General features: G+C 44.9%; 2 long non-coding RNA genes across 2 annotated transcripts; both read right to left on the bottom strand.

Moving 5' to 3' along the window:
- Positions 1-248: 248 nt before the first annotated feature.
- On the bottom strand, positions 249-4,368 carry LOC146892140 (uncharacterized). The gene is made up of 2 exons (XR_015005262.2): positions 4,197-4,368; positions 249-1,833 (listed from the first exon to the last, which is right to left on the bottom strand). It is a non-coding gene; the product is annotated as an uncharacterized LOC146892140 (long non-coding RNA).
- A 3,228-nt stretch (positions 4,369-7,596) lies between these two features.
- On the bottom strand, positions 7,597-10,129 carry LOC148119935 (uncharacterized). The gene is made up of 3 exons (XR_015734955.1): positions 9,783-10,129; positions 8,221-8,344; positions 7,597-8,080 (listed from the first exon to the last, which is right to left on the bottom strand). It is a non-coding gene; the product is annotated as an uncharacterized LOC148119935 (long non-coding RNA).
- Positions 10,130-10,496: the final 367 nt, after the last annotated feature.

Raw genomic sequence — 10,496 nt, 5'->3', positions numbered from 1 at the left:
CCATGCCCCATTTCTCCCCAGCACAAAAAGGGGTCATGATATTTAAGTGGAATTTTAAAATGCTAAAGCCACACAAAAGAATGCAGCCCTGGGTGTAGCACTCAGCTGCTCAGCATAAGATCTCCAACCCCCACCCCCTAGAGCTAGTCCTCCATGAACAAGGTCAGCCCGAAAGCCGACACTACCTTAGCCAGGGAGAGGGCGATGGCGCCATTAGCAGCTCTTGCCAGCGGTTACCTCAGACAATGTAAATACAAAACTGGTGCTTGTGTTTATTTAAAGTTATTGGCATCAGGCTCGTTCCTGGTAGACAAAGATTATCTTGTTTACAGCACTATCCAGATGATGGACAAGACTCTGTTTAATATAAATCGAACTATGCAGAGGGGGGACCCGTTAGCATAAACAACTTCCCTCAAGCAAAACAAATCCTGCCAAGACGCAAGCTGGAATTCATTTATTATCCAGCTTCAAGTTGACTTGTCTCAACACTGGACGACTGAGGGGGGCAGGGGGCTGAGGTCCGAGGGCACGGCGAACCCGGTCCTTAAGCATCTCATGCTTCACAGAGGTGCTTGCTTCTGGCTCGGTGTAACAGTGTCCACATCTCCGCAAAGCTGGTCACTCAGGCCACTTCTCGGGAGAAGTGGTCACAGACCTCGCAGACATAGATAGGAGAGAGACTAAAAGGGGAAGGTGGCCAGAGAGGCACTATCGTCCTTTCAAAATGGTGTGACTTGATGGAACCTCGGTGAATTTTGTGAAGTAGAGACGTATCTAAGGGCGTCAGGGTGGGTGTCCAGTTCTCCAGCAGGTGGTGCTTGACACGGGTCCTGCTTCAGACATGACTGGAATTGGTGTTCAGGCCCCTGTGAGAACTGAGTCCATCCAAGAAGAGCATAGCTTTCTTGGGATAGACTCATCTAAATAAAGACTAAGTTTATTTGACCAGCCAGAGCCAGAGAATAGTGACTCCAGGTAGTCCATAGTGGTTGAACCTTTGGTAGAGATGGCATGTCCAGAGAAGATAGCAATCTCCAGAAAGGGGAAGACAGTGAAAGAGGGTATGACTGATAAGAATAATTTGTCTGACTGAAGTAGAGCCAGGAGGTACCTGAAGAATAAAGAAATAGTGTGAGGTTGCGGGAACATGACAGGAAGATGATTAGGACCCTGCCTCAGAAGAGAGAGCAAATACAACCGAGAGGTCCCTGGGCTCCAGCCCAGCACAGGTTGGGACAGGAATAGTAGGAGCTAGCAAGGGTGTTGGCATTAGCCACGCTCTCTACAGGAACAAAACTGATGGAATGAATAAGCATAATGTTTTTAAAAGGATTTATTAGACTGCCTTACAGATGCAGCATGGGTAGTCCAACAATAACTGTCTCAGACCGGGAGGCCGAGAATCCGGTAGTGGTTCAGGCTATGAGCTTGGATGTCTCAGCAGTCACAGTCTGACACAGGAAGCCTGGGGGATGTCTAGAGAGCTACTGGTCTCCCGTCTACCTTGAAATCCCAAAGAAGTAGGGTCTAACACCACTGGATGAACGTCTCAGCAGCAGGATGGATGGATTGCTAGCGAGAGTGAGGACAAACAGGCAGAACCCAAAGACTCCTTCTCTGACATCCTTTATGTGGGCAGCCATTAGAAGGTGTGGGCCAGATTTAGGTTGGGTCTTCCTGCTTCAGAATAATACGATGAAGAAAATTCCTCACAGGTGTGCCCAGCAGCTTAGGTTTTAGTTGATCTCAGATGTAATTTGACGACCGATATTAGCCATCATGGGTCCTCCTCTGTCAACCCGACACACAGTCACACCTCGTTATGTCATCCTTAATTTCCAAATGAAAACAGTAGCCAGGTCAGCATTTTGCCAATGTGATATAACTATTCCACGTACAACTGAAAGTGCATTATGGAATGGGTGGTAATTCCCCTGAGGGATGCTTAGTCTTTCTGTGCCTCATAACTTAAATGCGATAATAACCAATGATGTTACCTCAATCATGTTACATTACATAATGAAGAGTGTGTTTAGTGTATGTCTACGTATGCACAAACACTTTCATATCAAAACATGACAGAAGCATGTGTGTCAGTTTTAACCTTTGTTTCTGCAACTGGTCCTGCAACCTTGGTTGATATTTATATCCACCTTTCTTTGTGATGCATTCTGTGTTTCCCCTACCCTCAACAAGTTCCATTGACTTTAAACACAGGGCATGGTAGCACCAAGAGATACTCTAAAGGATCTCCTGCACTCCAGACATAATCTTTACCACCGCTGTGGAGAAGCAACCCAATGTTCCCTGGTAGTCGAGACCTGAGCTTCCAGTTCAAGGGATTGTTTGTTGTCTCCTTGCAGGAGTGTTCCCACCTCTGAGACTGAGACTTTTAAGCCAGCAGAACTTCAGATGGTAGGAATAAGAACCAGGAATTTCCCTAGTGGGTCACTAGGGGCAGTAGTGAGTAAACCAGTTCCAGTTCCAGCCCTTGATTCCTGAATCTGTGGATCCTGGCTGTAGCAGAAACAGGACCGCACACTGGATACTGATTCAAAGCGTATCCAACATTCTGCAGAACCCTGCCCAGAACTCCAGAGTACTGCTACCTAATTAGGGTTACCCACAGGAGCATGAATGACTCAAAGCCAGCTGCTTTACTGAAAAGCCCACCTCAGCCTGAAAGACATCTTGTGAAAGCTGAGGAGGGCTCTGTGGAGCTCTCAGCATGGCTCCACAGGCAGGGAGAGCAGTCAGAAAGTCTCTCTAGCAGTCCTTGCTGTTTATATAAGTTTGGGGAGGGGCCACTGCTCAGCAATTTGCTAACACTCAAGTTGCTTCCTTTCTGAGTCTTAATCATCCTCCAGAATGGAATGCTTCAATTCAGAGGTAATTGGGACACAACAAAGAGCTACAGTAACTGGAGTTTTTAGGACAAAAGACTCAGCTAAACTCTGATCCTGTCACTTGCCTTAACTCTGCAACCAGCTCCTGGTTCACTAATCTCTGCATCTTAAGCCAGCCTCCCTCTTCAACCTTCACACAGCCACTCTGAGCTACATGAACTCTGCTTATGGTCTCCTTAGCCCTCTGTAGCCATCCTGCAACCTAGATATGCATCTAGAGATAGTCAACATGTGTTGTGTAACGAGTGGTCTCAGAATTAACATCAGTAATGAAGACAGAACTGAAGAATCTGCTTCCCTTGCAAGCTCGGAACTGTTCGGCAAATTGCAATCAGTGAGACTAATGCAGCTTGTGAACTCGCTGTTATACAGCACAGAAAGACACAATGTACCCACCTGTGTTTCTGACACAGTGCACCATGACACAGCTTCTAAGCACCTGTTTCAGTATCTGCAAACCCATATTTACAGTAGCATTAAAAAAAAAAATACTAAGGCAGAGGCAACCCAAATGTCCATCAACAGCTTGCTGAATGGATAAAGCGAGAGTCTTCAAGAGAAGTAATTTCCAACACATGCCTCAACACAGAAGAAACTTAGGGATGTGATTATTAGGTGAAACAAGCCAAAAGGACAAACTGGCAAATGTTGCAGAATATTACTTTAACTATGTAAAGATGTGTTACATTTGTTTATGTTGTGAAATATTACTTTAACTATTTAAAGGTGTGTTATATTTGTTTATGTTGCATTTGTTTAGTGATGTAAAGATATGTTGCTCTGCCTGCCTAAGACACCTGATTGGTCTAATAAAAAGGGGAACAGTCAATAGTTAGGCAGGAGAGGGATAGGAAGGATTGGTGGGAAGAGAGAGTAAGTAGAAGGAGGAATCTAGGCTAGGAGAGGAAGTGAGAAGGAGGGAGAAGGAGCGGGAAACACCTGGGGCCAGCCATGCAGCAGCAGCCAGCCAGCCAGCCAGCCATGAGAGAAGCAGGAAAAGCAGGACACACAGAATGAAAGAAAGGTAAACAGCCCTGAGGCAAAACATAGATGAAGAGAAATGGGTTAAATTAAGTTATAAGAGCTAGTGGGACAAACATAAGAAAAGGATGAGCATTCATAACTAATAATACATCTCTGTGTCTTTATCTGGAGCTGCTTGGTGAGCCAAAGAGAAAGACAAGCATTCTCTAATTTCAGTTCTACCAAAACCTAGAATCATGCAATTTCTTAAAAAAAAAGGTATCTATTTATTTATTTTGCATACAGTGTTCTATCTGCACTTACCCCTGCAGGCCAGAAGAGGGTATCAGGTCTCATTATAGATGTTTGTGAACTACTGTGTGGTTGCTGGGAATGGAACTCAGGACCTCTGGAAGAGCAGTCAGTGCTCGTCACCTCTGTGCCGTCTCTTTTGGCATCAATCATGCAATTCTTGCAGACAGAAAGCAGAATGATGGCTGCTACGGGTTGGAGGAAAAGAGTGAAAGAGGCAGCTGCTTTTGCAAAAGAAGTCCAACTCCTCATCCTCAGAGCATGACTAAAAGCAGAATCTTTCATCCCTGGTACCTCTGCTGTTAGTTTGTGTCTACTCACTGGCTGAAAGGCACAGAGAAAAATTACTGTCCTTAACCTCTCCTCTTGAGTCACTCTGAACTCCAGGAACGCCTTACAGCAAGCGCTGAGTCCTCTCCAGGAGAACTGCTATCCCTGAGGGCAAGGTTTCACCAGCAAGTAGGAGACAAACAACCTATGGATGTGTTGATAGGAGCACACTTGCAGGAGCTGTAGCAGCAGTTGATACATGGGACTGTGGGTGATACTGCATCAGGAGACTCGTCCTAGACACGTCCTAGAGCTGCGGTCAGCTTTTACACATCACACATGCTGGGGCTGTGTCACCAGGGTCACACTCTAACATACCTCACCTCCCTCGTCCTTTGATCTCCATTGAAAGAGTCTTTCTTTTTAAAATATTTATTATTATATTATTATTTGTGTGGAGTGCCTGAGGAGACCAGAAGAGGGTGTTGGGTCCCCTAGAGTTGGAATTACAGGGAGTCATGGTGTGTGTGTGTGTGTGTGTGTGTGTGTGTGTGTGTATGTGCAGGGACTCTGCTCTGGTCCTCTGGAACAGCAGCAGGTGTTCTTATTCACTGAGCCATCTCTCCAGCCCCAGGTGGTGTTTCTTGATATATATATATATATATATACATATATATATATATATATATAAGTTTTGAGATTATTCATTAGAAGCTGTGATGGCACTTGCACAACCATGTTCACTGCTGTTCTATTCATAATAGCCAGAAATTGGAAACAACCTAGATGTCCCTCAATAGAAGGATGGATAAAGAAAATGCATTCAGTACATTTACTTGATGGGGTATTATCATTCAGTCATTAAAATTTTGAAATCATAAAGTTCACAGTTAAGTTGATGGAACTAGAAAAAAAAAATCATCTTGAGTGAGGTAGCCCAGACCCAGAAAGACGAATATAGTATGTGTTCTCTTATATGCGGATACGAACTGTTAAGTCTTTGATAAGCAGGCTACAATCCATATACCCACAGAGGTTAGGCATAGAGTAAGGGACAGGGGTGGAGGGGACGGATAGTTCTCATTAGGAAACATAATAGATAGTTGTTAATGGATGGGAAGGATACTGAGATGGGAGGATCAAGTGGAGGAGGAGGGAAGAAGGGGGCGAGAGAAGAAATATGGGGAGAGACAGCTAAAATTAAGGATCATTTGAGGGGCACCATAGAAACTTAATACAATAGAAGCTTCCTAAAATACATAGGAAGGTGATCACCAAATAATGAGGGACATAGAACCCCAACTGAACATCTCTTGTCACCAAATTATGCTTTCAGTACTGGGATTGGGTTATATATAATTGAGTTGTTGGCCAAAAGGGTCCTATGGGAACCCCCAAATAACTCGGGCTGTTCCCAAGACTATAGGTTGCTCTCCACAAAATGATAGAAAGGCCCCATTGATTCAGACAACACCTACACAGCTCATTGAACACGGAGAGGCTGAACTGGTGCCTATAGTGCCTTCACCCCATGGACTTTGTTACAGGAAGGCGCTATGAATGTCACCTAAGGAGAAACCTAAACACCAACCCCGCCATAAATGCTTGGATCTACAATGGTGTCACACCTGCAAGATTTGCTAGTGCAAGGGTAGCACAAAGCTTGTGTGAATAACCAACCAGTATCTGGTTTGACTTAAGGCCTACTCCTCAATATGGAACCCATGCCTGATACTGCTTGGGTGGCCAAAAACCTGAGACTAGGTTGGCCATGGACCTATGGTAAAACCAAACACTACTCTTCTAAGACAAAACAAAACAAAAAAGCAGAAATAAAATGACTGCTAATGACATTCTGCTATACTCATAGGTCAGTGCCTTGTTGGGCCATCAGTAGAGAAGCTTCCTCCTGCAGCGGATGAGAACAAATACAAAGACCCACAGCAGACATTGTGCAGAGAGTGAGAGACATTAGAATAGTCAATCCTGAATGGGAAGTCTCCATCAAGTCCCTCCCCTCAGGGAACCCTAGGAAAAGGAGGCAGAAGGACTGTAAGAATCAGAGGACATGGAAGACACCAAGGAAAGAAGTCCTTCTAAATTAAAAGGATTGATGCACAGATGAACCATTCCTAGGCCTGCACAGGTCTCCCCCAGTCTATACCACATGGGGTCCTAGTGTTGAAAGGAGAAGTGAATACAAGCCCCCATCTGTGGTGTCACTTTATGTTTTAACAAATAAAGCTTGACTGAAGATCAGAGCGCAGAGTTAAGCCACTAGAGCCCAGGGAGTGGTGGCTCACATTTTAATCACAGGATTTGGAGACAGAGGCAAAGGGATCTCTATTAGTTACATGAGATTGTAACTGTCTAAAACTGGGTTACACGAGATTGAATCTATCTAAAAGAGTAACAGAGCTCACACAGAGGTGATCCTAGCACTTGGGATCCCCTGCCTTTAATCCCAGCACTAGGGAATCTATCTATCTATCTATCTATCTATCTATCTATCTATCTATCTATCTATCTATCTATCTATCTATCTATTTTCTCTCTTTTTACCTTAAAGGTCCTTTGCATATATTTTATGACTTCCAGTTTAATGTTTTAAAGGATTCTTTAGTGTGCAAATGAGTGGCTCTCTGCATCTATATCTATTTCAAGGGCCTTTTATTTCGGCTCATTTGTTTTCTTCTATTCTGTTGTGTTAGTTTTTGCTTCATTTTGTTACATTGTATTATATTATTCTATTCTATTATTATCCCTTAGAAGCCTGTTTGTTTTCTAATGAGAGACAGAAAGGGTATGGATTTGGATGAGAGGAGAGGTGCAGAGAAGATGGGAGGAATAAAGAGAGGGGGAAGTGTAATAGCATATTATGTGAGAAAAGAATCTATTTTCAATAAAAGAAAAAGAGGTGTGATGGCTAATCTCCCCCATCAGCTTCCCTACATTTGGTCACGCACTAGACATGCCTGTGGAATGTCTGTAAGGGTGCTTCCAGAAAGGTTATTCGAGAAGGGAATGTGGGTGGCTCCTTTCCACAGGCTAGAGTCCCAGACTGGATAAAAGGGCAAAACTTGGGCATAAGATGGGCACTAGGATTCACAGTTTTGCTTCTCACATCGATTCAGTGTGATCATCTGTGTTGTGTTCCAGCCTCCAGACTTTCCCACCTACGGCCCCTCTGGGCTGTACTCCTTCATAAACCATGAGCCACAGTGAACATCTTCCTCCAGGAGGCCATAGTTATGTGTTTGGGAATATAGAACAATGAAAGAATAAGAGGCCATGAAATTGGGAGAGAGCAAAGGGGTCACATGAGAGGGGCTGAAAGCAGAAAAGGGGAGGGTTCTGTTGGGTAACAGTTTCCTCTGAGGTCAAAGCCCTCCCTCCTTAAGACACAGGATACAAAGGGAAAATGAAATAACAGGAGATTGTAAGTCAAAACACTTACACAGTAATGGAACAGAAGAATTGAAATGGAACATGCCATCCTACATGGGTGCTCCACTGATAGGAAGTCAAGCCGGGTGCTGGCTGGCGTGAGTTCGAGGTCAGCCTGGTCTACAAAGCGAGTTCCAGAACAGTCAGGACTGTTTTATAGAGAAATTCTGTCTCAAAAACTGAAAATAAAAAAATATAGAAAGTCAAAAACTTAAAATAGCTTCAGGAAATCCCTGACGCTGACTAGATTCTCTTGGACCCTGCCTCCCAAAAGTACACAAGCAGTAAAGACTAAGCGCTCTCAGACAAGCCCAGTCACCTGGAAGAAGCAGAAATCAGCCATACATCCTGGGCCACAACCAGTCATTCGTGGTGCAGGGTGAAGCAGGGTGTACTACGTAGAAAGAGTTGGATTCAACCGCTGAGTCTTCACAGTAATCTTTCTATTGGTAAAAAAAAAATCCATTTACTTTTGAGGATTTCATACATGTATACAGTGACATCTGATCACACCTACCCTCCCTCCACTTCCCCTCTGTATGATCACACCTACCTTCCCTCCACTTCCCCTCTGTATGATCACACCTACCCTCCCTCCACTTCCCCTTCCCTATGATCACACCTACCCTTCATTTACCCCTCCAACTTCTTCATGTCTCCCATGGAAAACCCTCCCAACTTCATGTCTTTTCTCCCCCACCAAATCACCCATTTGGTTCAGTTTTAGTTACTGTTGCTCACATGCGAATGGGGTAGGAGCAGGGGCATCCCCTGGAGCATGGGAAACCTACTAGCTGTCACATTCTTAGGAAAGAATGATTCTCCTAAAATATCCTTAACAAAACTTCCAACTCTGCTTCACTGTGCCAGTGAGTCTTGGAGTTCTTTTCAGCATGAAAGCTGCAAATCCTGGTTTGTCTGAGTTGAGGTCCCTAAACGTTTAGGCTTTGGAGGGCGGCAATGTTGAGTTGTGCCCACTTCTTCGGGGCTGATATTGCCTTCTGACATGCAGCAACCCAGACTATTGCTACCCAAACCACACACAAGCCTGTAGCAATGCTATGTTTTCTCTTAGAGCACCCGTCCCTTCTAGGAACTAAATCCCTTTTGCTTCCCAGGATGGTCCTCCAGTTGAGATTCAGAACTGAATCCCTATGGTAGCATTCAGCATTTAAATACCTTTTTACCTGAAATACATCTGTGCCCGTCTGTCTAGCCTGGAACAGACTGAGTTAATTTAAAGCATACTGGAGCTCCTGGGCCAGACAGTGAGTGAGCTGTAGGTTCAGTGAAAGATCTGTCTAAAAATGTGATAGATCCTGTTAAAGGAAGGTACTTGACATCGGCCTCTGGGCCTCCCCACCCATATGTATACATGTAGAAATGCACATGCCTGTACATGTAAACACACATGAACATGCACACATACTGCACACAAATCACACACACCACACACACACACACACACACACACACACACACACACACACTGAAGATGCTTGACAAATAGAAAGATTCATTGTTGACATCCTTAAGTCAGCTGGGAGCCCTGAGAACTGAAGCTCTGACCTACATAGAGGAGTGGAGCTGTTCCCAGACTATTAAGTGAACGGCAGAGTTGAAGGGACCCAGAGTTAGGGGAAGACAATAGCATGTTAGAGAGGAGCAGACTGTGCTCTGGCCACACAGAGGTTCCCTCTGGCTGTGACATCCCCATGCTCTTGGGGAGATGTCTGCTGGTTTTAAGTTGCTGCAAGGATCCAGTCCTTCTGTGTTTAGCTAGCTATGGAGGATGACATTAGCGACAGACAAAAAAGACTCCCAGAGGACAACTATCAAAGCAGATGGACTGTGTTTGTATAAAAACACAAACAAACCTACCAGGGAGATCAATGGTGGGAGATAAACTCTTCGGATTCCAGGCAAAGATAAACAAGCCACGGCTCAGCCAGACCTTCCTAGAGTTCACAGGAGATGAAGAGGGGCTGTCTCTGCCGCAGATGCTGTAAGGAGAGGGGAGGCTGCGGACAGCAACCAGGCACAGGCAGCAGCTTCTGTTGTAGTCGCTCAGTCCCCGAGCCCTGTGTCCCTGTATGCCCTCAACTCCTGCTTCCCAAAGTGATCTGCAGGTCTGGGGGCCACGGCCTTTCCTTGGCGAAGAGACCTAGCTTTGTGGAGTTCTGGCAACCAGATTTTCTCTCTCTCTCTCTCTCTCTCTCTCTCTCTCTCTCTCTCTCTCTCTCTCTCTTCCTCTCTCTCTCTCTTTGTGTGTGTATGTGACGTTTCCAGTCACTGGATGGATGCCCATGAGTTTAACTTTTCTCATCATTCATCATATTGTACATATTGTATTCTGATAGTTCCCCAAAATAGGATTTAATTTTGTGTGTGTGTGTGTGTGTGTGTGTGTGTGTGTGTGAGAGAGAGAGAGAGAGAGAGAGAGAGAGAGAGAGAGAGAGAGAGAGAGAAGCCACACACTAGGGATGTGACTCAGTTAGTAGTGTACTTGCCTAATATGAACAAAATCCTGGTTTTATTCCCAGCACCACATAAACCTGGCATGGTGGTGGCACAGGCCTGGGATCCCAGCACTCG

The sequence above is a fragment of the Myodes glareolus genome, chromosome 14, assembly GCF_982192425.1.
Source record: "Myodes glareolus chromosome 14, mMyoGla1.1, whole genome shotgun sequence".
NCBI lineage: Eukaryota > Metazoa > Chordata > Mammalia > Rodentia > Cricetidae > Myodes > Myodes glareolus.
This window is presented reverse-complemented; position numbering and strand designations above follow the sequence as displayed.